Consider the following 10,188-nt stretch of genomic DNA (forward strand, 5'->3'; position numbering starts at 1 on the left):
TGAGCTCCATTACTTTTAACGAAATAATTTTTTTTGCTAAAATAATGGAGCTCAAATTATGTACTTTCTTTAATTTTTATTTAGATGCAACAATGAATGTTTATCCCAATTGTGTACTTTTTTCCCAGCAAAATTCATAAAAATATTTTGGTAGGACTTTATTATTTTAGTCAAATAATTTTGTAGCTAAGATAATATTTCAATTGTGCATTTTTATATTTTATCTTTATACGCAATGACAATTTGTTGTAACTGTGATTTGTTTCGAGCCAAATATGTAAAAACTTTTTGAGTGAAACTCCACTATATTTAGAAAAATAAAAAATAAAAGCCTTAATAATGTAATTTCAAACAAATTTTAAAAACAAATTGGCCCAAAAATGATTTAAAATTTTTAATGAATATAAGAAGATAAAATTTAAACTTTATTATTGTAAAATGCCACTTGAGCAAAAAAACATTTGTGGATGGCGAGTGCATTTACACCTTCAGGCTGACCAAACTACCAAGTTGAAGGAGGTAATTAGAACAAAAATAGTTCATAAAGAAAAGGAGGGGGAAATTTGAGGAGGAGGAGAAAAGGACAGCAAAGAAAAACCAGCCAACGGCTTTGAATTGCTTTACCGCACCCAAGACGGAGCTTTGTGGGTCCAACCAAATCAATGACAGCTGACATTGACGTCCCTTATATAAAAATAAAAAAATTTATTTGGAAGCTTATTTTCAAAATATTACTCTTGTTATAAATATATTTGTATTTAAAATGAATATCTATATTTTAGAGAGATTTTTTGGTTAGTTAGTTGGTGGCTAAGTCACTTTTTCCTATAAATACAGGGGTTCTATTCCATTGTAATTCATCCCAAATCAATAAGAATTTTCTCTCTACTTTTTCAGCAATACATTTCTTCTTTTCTTATTGTTTTATAACACGTTATCAGTACGAGACTTTAAGTAATTGAGTAGAGGCATTTGCTTTGGTCACTAAACTTTGGGATACGTGCATGGTGGTACTCAACTTGTATATAATATTGAGCATAATGATTGTCAATTGTTCCATAAATTTCCTTCATGAATGAATTCTCGATTGAAGGTAACTATTTTACCTTATTTTTATCCACTAAACTCTTGAAATTTTATAATTGGATTTTAAATACAAGCAAAAATAATAAAGTTTGATTATAACTCTAATAGAGTTTGTAAGAAATTATAATCACTCGAAGTGGTAAAAATTCTATGTCTTGTCATGATCAAATTCATGTATGATTGTGAGCACAAAAAGTGAAAACACGTCCCATTGAATTTGCTTCATTCTCACTCCCTTAAGAGAATGTGGTAGCAATATGTGATAAGTCTGAAAGAAGATAAAATTATTATTGTGAAGGTATCAATGGATGTGGATATGGCAATAGACGAAATTATAATCGTCATCATTGTGGTAATGAGAACAATAAGGATTCTCAAAATAATCCTTCACTTTGTGAAAGTAATATTTGTCATCGATTTGACATGAGATTTTGTAAAGCACATATAGATGATTATAGTCCATTCATGATGTGAATGTGACAACATCTGATTTATGAATACATATTCATTCTTGGAAGAATATGAACGTGCTGGTGGTAGTGAATCTACCATACTCACCTCTAGAAGGAGGTTTGAGATGAAATAAGAAAATAATTTTATTATTATGACATGAATGATCATTGATCACATACCTATTGTGATTATGCCAAAATATTATGGCAATATGAGTATTACATAGCAAAAGTAATAGAAGCAACATATCTTGCCTATAATTACTTTGATCATAACCATAATTATATAACTTTCTCCGTGAAAGATATATTTACCATATGGATGTTGATGAATATGTGATAGTACAAAATTAATTGAGAGCTCTAGAAGAGCCAATTATACTATTTTGGAGAAATAAAATAGATTATCAATAAGGTATTGTGTCATAGTAAGTCTTAAAGAAACTTATTGAGTTTCTAAAGTATTCGCGAAAGCGGTTGGCTATATATAAAGCTACCCGCTTTATTCTCCACTTTGTACTACGCAAATAAAAGAATGTCATAATAAAGTAGAAGTTTATTGATATAAAAATTCATAACATAATAAACTTGAATTTTATTGATAATTGCACATGTCATGGTTAAACCTGAAGTTTATCAATATTGATAATTTATTCAGTTGGTATAATTAGTTTAGCCATGTTAATTTAAGTATGATGTGCAAAAATAAAGGAGAATTCACATGGATAAATATTAAAGAACCAGAAAGTTCTTTACGAATTCTCTTATGTTGCTTGTTCTTATTAATTAATAGATCAACTAAAATTGGGATTGAATCCGATGAATGCTGAAAATTCAAAGGTGAATATGGACTCATTTACCTACTATGTATACCACATAAGATGCATCTATGAGATGGTTATATGTGCAATTATTATTAACCCGCAACCTAGTATTTGCAAGATAACTTACTCAATAATTTAATTTCAAGCATAATTTTTAAATTTTCTACTCAAGACAGTTTATCTTGATAAGTTGGTTAACATCACAGTTGGTTTAACAAAATAATTTATTTAGTGTCTTCACTTAATAGCTAAACTATTTCTTATGAGAACAAAGTTATCTATATCAATTTGATATACGTTATATACGAAAGTGTTTACCCGAAAAATGGATAGAGTTGAATTTATACGTAGTTCCAAGGATATGTGGCGAAACTTAATACAAATCGTAAGGATAAATAGAAATATAAATATGGATTGCAAAGAATGCGAAATAGATAAGGTTGTAAAGAAAATGAATCTTAGGACTCAACAATTAGAATCAATTTAAGAGGCCTGAAAGAACGATTCTTTACTATGGGAGAACATAGTGTCTTTATTACAATGTAAGCCTAGAAAAACTTGCCTTTACCGAAATGATAACCATGCCCTTTATAGTAGAGGGACTTTACTCTAAGCATAATAGAAAAATACTCAGTGGGAGACCCATGATAAATCAGCTTTTCCATAATTTCTGCCAAGATTCTCTCTAGTGGGATTGCAACGGCTTTTGTCTGCGAGCTCGATCTTGCCTAGAGCCCTCGATTTTGGTTTGAGCTCAATTCTGACTCGAGTTCTCGATCTTGGCTCAAGCTCGATTCTGACTCGAGCTCTCGAATTGATTCGGGGTCAATGTTGGTTGGTCTCTGGATCATAAGCACGATAGATTTACTCTGCATCATAGTTCGATTTGGATTCGAGCTCGATAACGATGTCGAACTCGACATGGATCAGCCCCTCGGGTTCGAGGCTTGTTTGTTCTACCTTTGGAATCTCACTTCGATCGATCATCGTTCGAATCGATCGGATGTGCAAAGGCCAAAATCTATTTCGACCTTATACAGATTGTCCCCTCGTTTTTCAGGAAGAATGTGGTAAGAAACAATATGATTTTTTCATGGCTCGATAGGATTACAACCTGACGTCCCCATCGGGCTCGATCGTGATGCATATGCTAGCTGTCCCGTCGGTTTAGTCTTTCAAGGCATTTAATGCATGTTAGACGGTGGTCGGCCACCGCTGATACTGAACCGTCATCGCTTAAGCCTATAAATAACTCTTCCTCTTACCTTTTATCACTTTTACATTTTCAATCTTCCAATATTTCCCAAGTCTCTTTTCGTATTTTCTAATTTACCCGCAAGTCTGTGATTTCCCAAAGCCTCTCTTCAATTCTACCAAATCTTTGTCACTTTCTTTTATTCCTCACCTTTGAATTCAAAAATGGAGAAAATATCACAAACCATTCCTCAGAAAGAGAAGGCTTCATCTTCACAGTGTGCCGCCTATGAGACACCGGCAGAACCAAGGCCTGAGGAGTGCGTTCTCGGGGTGTGTGTTCTTACTTATGATTTTAAGGTCGATAAAGGCTCATCGGTCCCTGGCCGGTGTGAGCTAGTATCGAGGTACATGTGTTCGATAACCAAGAAGAACCTCAAACAGCTAAAGAAGGATTGCAATTGGGTGAAAAAGAAATAATAATTCCTACTCCTGACGAAGATATCACTTCTTACGTGAAAGGGTTTTTGAATGTGTATACTTACCCTTTTTCACGTTAGGTCCCCTCGATTCCGTTATTATTGACTTCTGTCGTCAATACTAGATAACCCTAGGCCAGGTCCATCCTTCTTTTTGGAGGATCGTTATCCTGATCCGATACTTTCTGAGCAAAATTGAGGGGATATCGTTCACCCTCGACCATCTTATCTGATTATATCGTCCTTGACTTTTTCGAGGAGGGTTAATAAAACTTCAGCATCGGGCTACCAAGGCTATGTTCTCGAGCATTGACGAGGACAGGGATCGGGGTTGGATGGGCAGGTTCGTTCGAGTGAGGACTTCGGGCCTGATTCCGACTGAAAAGATGCCCTTTCCCGAGGAGTGGAATATGAAATGTAAGTATGATCCTGCTGTTACTTCTACTTTGTTCTTTCATTTCTTCTATCATAGACACTCCTCCTTTTGTGATGTAGCGGTTCCCTGGATGCCCGGAGCAGTTTTCGATCTCAAGAACTGGGTACGAGCTCTTGTTTCGACCTCCACATACGCCGAGCGCTCATGGCGTGATTTGTTAAAGGGTCGGTGGGAGGCCAAAAATTATGGTAACCCCCTTTCTCGTACTCTTTGATAATTCGAACGAGGTGGTTTTCAAAATATTAAGATTTTCCATATGCAGGTTTGGGTAAAAATACGGTTTTGAGGCCCTTGTCCAACAAGGAAGAAATTTTCGCCTCTGTCCCAAAGCCGGTGAAGGAAAATAAAAGGAAAAGAGCCTCCGTTCTCGAAGATCCAAAACCGAAGAAGAGGACGGCTCGTAGGCCGAACAAGAACGCCATTCCTTTGACGGTGAAATCAGTTCTGCGTCTAAGGGATGAAGATGAAAAATAAGAAGAAAATGATGGGTCCGCGCTGGCGGCCCGAACGAAGAGAAACACCGATGCCCATTGGCAGCTAGATCGATGATGCTTCATGAGGCTCCGCCTCGAACTAAGGATATACCGGAGAAAGATTTGGGTAGAGTCCCCGAATTATCGGAGATCAAAGACGCATCTCATCGGAGCCAACGGGCAGGGAATATGACTGAATGGGCCCTCGAATCCCTTCAAACCGAAGAGAATGCTCCAGGTGATTCATTTGGGGCAGCAGCAATCGAGGATTCGCCTACCTTTCTCGATTTTTCTGCAGGGGTGATTCGGGGAGCCCAAGCTCTGGGGGCCCTCTATCTAGACAGGCCTCGCGATGGAGAGGATCCCTTTCTCAGTCCCAAAATGAGCTGCATCGATATGAGGCCGACCTACAACGGGAAACTGATGAGAGGAACTCCCTTAGACTTCTCCTAGGGCAGAGAAAAGAGGAAATAAAAGACATTCGAGCTGAGTTGGCCAAGGCTAATCGAGATCAGACCGATTTGTCTGAGCAGGTAATGATACTTTTGAAAGCCTATGGGCTTGATACCGGAACGATGGCTAACTTTTCGGTCTCACAGCTGCAGCAAAAAATCGAGATGATCGTGAAGCTTCGTGAGGAGGTTGATGTGATAAAAGCGGAGTCTTTGCAGTGAAACCCAACTTCAGAGAATGAAGGAAAAAAGCCTAGTTCAAGTAAGAAGAATAGAGGAGCTTGAGGCTCGGTTGGCCTCTATACTTGCCAAGGCCGAATCTGATGCTGAAAATGCAAAGGCCGATGCAGATGCACTCGTGGCTGTCTATCGGGCCGATGTTGAAGCTGCCCAGGTCCAAGTAAGAGAGGCAGCCGAGTCCGCCGATACTCGAGCACATTGGGTCGCCGAACTTGCTAAGTTCTGATCCCGAAGGAAAATCCTCGAGGAGATCCATGCTCGTGGTTTCGATCTCGCTGAAGAGATAAAAAGGGCCAAAGAGCTCGAAGCCGATGCTGAAGCTCTGGTTTCCGATGACGATGATGATGACGATGATGATGATGGGAGTGAGAGCGGATCCGAGAACGGGGGAGAGCCCGATAAAGAAGAGACCGCTCTTGAGGATAACTAAGAAGTTTAGTCCTTAGTTTTTACATTGTAATCAATCATGTAGATAATTTTGCCGACTTGCTTCTGTTTTGTGAAGACTTTATTCATGCCTTATGAATGATTTAAACAGCTTAATCAAATTTGGACTTTCGTAGCCTCTATAATCGAGCGAGTGCTTACTCAAACTTGAAGTGATGTAGCCCTTAGGCTTATTAGTTGAGTCAATGATTCAAGCTCGAAGAAATATAGCCCGTAGGCGTAATGGTCGAGTGAGTGCTTGCTTGAACTCGAAAGTAATGTAGCCCGTAGGCATAATGGTCGAGTGAGTGCTTGCTCGAACTCGAAATAAAAGTAGCCTGTAGGCTTAGTAGTCGAGTGAATGATTCGAACTCGAAGTAATGTAGCCCGTAGGCGTAATGGTCGAGTGAGTGCTTGCTCGAACTCGAAATAAAAGTAGCCCGTAGGCTTAGTAGTTTAGTGAATGATTCGAACTCAAAGTAATGTAGCCCGTAGGCGTAATGGTCGAGTGAGTACTTGCTCGGACTCGAAATAGCATGTAGGCTTAGTAGTCGAGTGAATGATTCGAACTCGAAGTAATGTAGCCCGTAGGCATAATGGTCGAGTGAGTGCTTGCTCGAACTCAAAATAAAAGTAGCCTGTAGGCTTAGTAGTCGAGTGAATGATTTGAACACGAAGTAATGTAGCCCGTAGGCGTAATGGTCGAGTGAGTGCTTGCTCAAACTCTAAATAAAAGTAGCTTGTAGGCTTAGTAGTCGAGTGAATGATTCGAACTTGAAGTAATGTAGCCCGTAGGCGTAATGGTCGAGCGAGTTGTTTGCTCGAACTTGAAATAAAAGTAGCCCGTAGGCTTAGTGGTCGAGTTTATCTTAATTCTGTTTGCATAATCTCCAAATAGAGGAATTTTTCTTGGACATAAGATGTTGGAAAACTTTCTTTGCAAGTCATTATATATGTGTTTATGTTTCGCGTCTGGGTTCGGGCCAACTACATGAGCATGGTTCGTTTTGACCATTTGGCTCTTACAACTTTTCCTATTGGAAACCCGTTGTTGCGAAATAACTTTCTTGCATCAGAACTGATATATTTGAGGGCTAATGCCCCCCCCCCCAGTATTCGAGGTCGATTGTAAAGAAGCCTCAGATATTGTTGTAAGCGTAGCATGATTATTGTTTGCCTCATTAAAAACCTTGCCAAAAAACTCATTTGGGATAAAACCGGTCAAAGGAAAAAAGAGTGCAACGCGTGCTTTCGGATCATAGGGCTTCGTATTGAAGGATCCACCTTAGCTCATGATCGGACTTCTGCAGGGGTCAGTTTTGAAATGTAAATGAATATGGGAGGGTCGTACCTTAGCAGTAGTATCGTTTTAGAAGTGACACATTCCAATTGCTTGATAATTGTTTGCCGTTTATAATGCCGAGCTTGTATGAACCCTTTCCGACGTTCTCGAGAATCTAATATGGTCCTTCCCAAATCGGTCCTAGTTTTCCTTCGTTCGGATTTCAGGTACTGAGGGTAACTTTCCTCAGCACTAAGTCCCCGGGCTTGAAATGGCGGAGCTTGGTTCTTCGATTATAATATCTTTTGATTCGTTGCTTTTGGGCAGCCAATTGGACGAGAGCAGCTTCTTATTTTTCGTCCGATAATTCGAGGCTAGTGTTCATAGCCTCGTTATTTGATTCTTCTGTCGTGTATCAAAATCTGTTACTCGGTTCGCCGACTTCGACTGGTATCAATGCTTCGGACCCATATACTAAGGAGAACGGTGTTGCCCTCGTACTAGATTTTGACGTCGTTTGATATGCCTAAAGGACTTCGGGTAGGATTTCTCTCCACTTTCCTTTAGCGTCGTTCAGCCTCTTCTTTAGGTTTTGAATGATAGTTTTGTTCGTGGATTCGTCCTGTCCGTTCCCACTGGGGTGATACGGTGTTGATAATATCCTTCTTGTTTTGTGGTCTTCGGAGAATTTCGTCACTTTGATGCCCACAAATTGTTTCCCATCGTCACATACTATTTCGGCGGGTATTCCGAATCGACACACGATATGATCCCAAATAAAGTCTATAACTTCTTTCTCTCTTACTTTCTCGAACGGATGTACTTCAACCCATTTAGAGAAATAGTCAGTCATAAATAAAATGAATTTAGCTTTACCTGGGGTCGATGGCAGATGGCCGACGATATCCATTCTCCATTTCATGAATGGCCATGGGGATAGGACTGAGTGAAGTTGTTCTCCGGGTTGATGGATCATTGGTGCAAACCTTTGACATTTGTCACATTTTCGAACAAATTCCTTCGCATCTTTGCCCATATTGACCCAATAATACCCTGCCCTGATTATTTTTCGGACTAAAGGATCAGCACCGGAGTGATTCCTATAAGTGCCCTCGTGCACCTCACGTAAGATGTAATCGGTATCTCCTGGACCCAAGCATACCGCCAATGGTCCATCAAATGTCCTTCGGTATAGCGTTCCATCTGAAGCTAATGTGAATCGAGCAACTTTAGTCCGTAGGGCCCTTGAATCTTTAGGGTCCGATGGGAGCTTGCCGTTCTTTAAGTATTCAATATACTTATTTCTTCAATCCCAGGTTAAGCTCGTAGAATTTATCTCGGCGTGACCTTCTTCGATCACGGATCTCGAGAGTTGAACAACAGTCCCCGAGCTCAAGTCACCTTCCAAAACCGATGATCCCAAATTCTCAAGTGCATCAGCCTCACTGTTTTGCTTTCGTAGAATATGCTGTAAAGTCCATTCTTTGAAATGGTGCAAAGTGACATGTAGTTTGTCCAAATATCTTTGCATTCTATCTTCTCGAACTTCGAAGGTTTTGTTTACTTGACTTACCACCAACAAAGACTCACATTTGGCTTCAATAACTTCTGCTCTCAAGTTTTTAGCTAGCTTGAGACCTGCAATCATGGCCTCATACTCGGCCTCGTTGTTAGTCAACCTGGTAGTTTTAATAGATTGCATAATAGTGTTACCCGTGAGTGGCTTTAAAACTATGCCTAGCCCGGACCCTTTCACGTTCGAAGCCCCGTCCGTAAAAAGGGTCCATACCCTCGATGACGTACCCGATTTCAAAAGGAGTTCTTTTTCGACTTCGGGTATTAGGGTCGGCAAGAAATCGGCCACGAAATCTGCTAAAATTTGAGACTTGATGGTCGTACGGGGTTGATATTCGATGTCGTACCCTTTGAGTTCGATGGCCCATTTGGCCAGTCGGCCTGATAGTTCGGGCTTGTGCAAAATATTATGAAGTGGGTAAATTGTTAATACGCATATGGGATGACATTGAAAGTACGGTCGTAATTTTCTAGAGGCGCTTATCAGTGCAAGTGTCAATTTTTTTAGGTGTGGATATCTAGTTTCGGCTTCTCCTAAGGTTCGACTTATATAATAAATGGGAAACTCCGTACCTTGCTCTTCCCGAACTAGGACATCGCTTACTGCTATTTCTGATACTGCCAAGTATAAGCAAAGTTTTTCGTCTGTTTTTGGAGTGTGAAGTAGTGGTGGGCTCGACAAATATTGTTTTAGTTCCTTTAATGCATGTTGGCATTCCGGGGTCCAAGCGAAATCGTTCTTCTTTTTGAGTAGGGAGAAAAATTTGTGACTTCGGTCTGATGATCTCGAAATGAATCAGCCTAAGGCCGCAATCCGGCCCGTTAGCCTTTGTACAGCTTTCACGCTGTCCACGATGGGATGTCTTCGATGGCCTTGATTTTATCGGGGTTAATCTCGATTCCCCGATTTGACACCATAAAGCCGAGGAACTTGCCCGAACCGACCCCGAAAGCATATTTTTTGGGGTTGAGCTTCATGTTGTATTTTCTCAAAATCTCGAACGTTTCCTGCAAATGGGTCAGATGGTCCTCTGCGCACAGGGACTTAACTAGCATGTCATCAATATAAACTTCCACCGATTTACCAATTTGTTCCTCGAATATTTTATTTACTAAGCATTGGTAAGTAGCCCCTGCATTTTTTAGCCCGAAGGGCATCACATTATAACAATATGTTCCATATCTGGTGACAAATGAAGTCTTTTCCTGGTCCTCCGGGTTCATCTGGATTTGATTATACCCGGAATAGGCGTCGAGAAAAGTGAGGAT

The sequence above is a fragment of the Nicotiana tabacum genome, chromosome 4 (genome assembly GCF_000715075.1).
Source record: "Nicotiana tabacum cultivar K326 chromosome 4, ASM71507v2, whole genome shotgun sequence".
NCBI lineage: Eukaryota > Viridiplantae > Streptophyta > Magnoliopsida > Solanales > Solanaceae > Nicotiana > Nicotiana tabacum.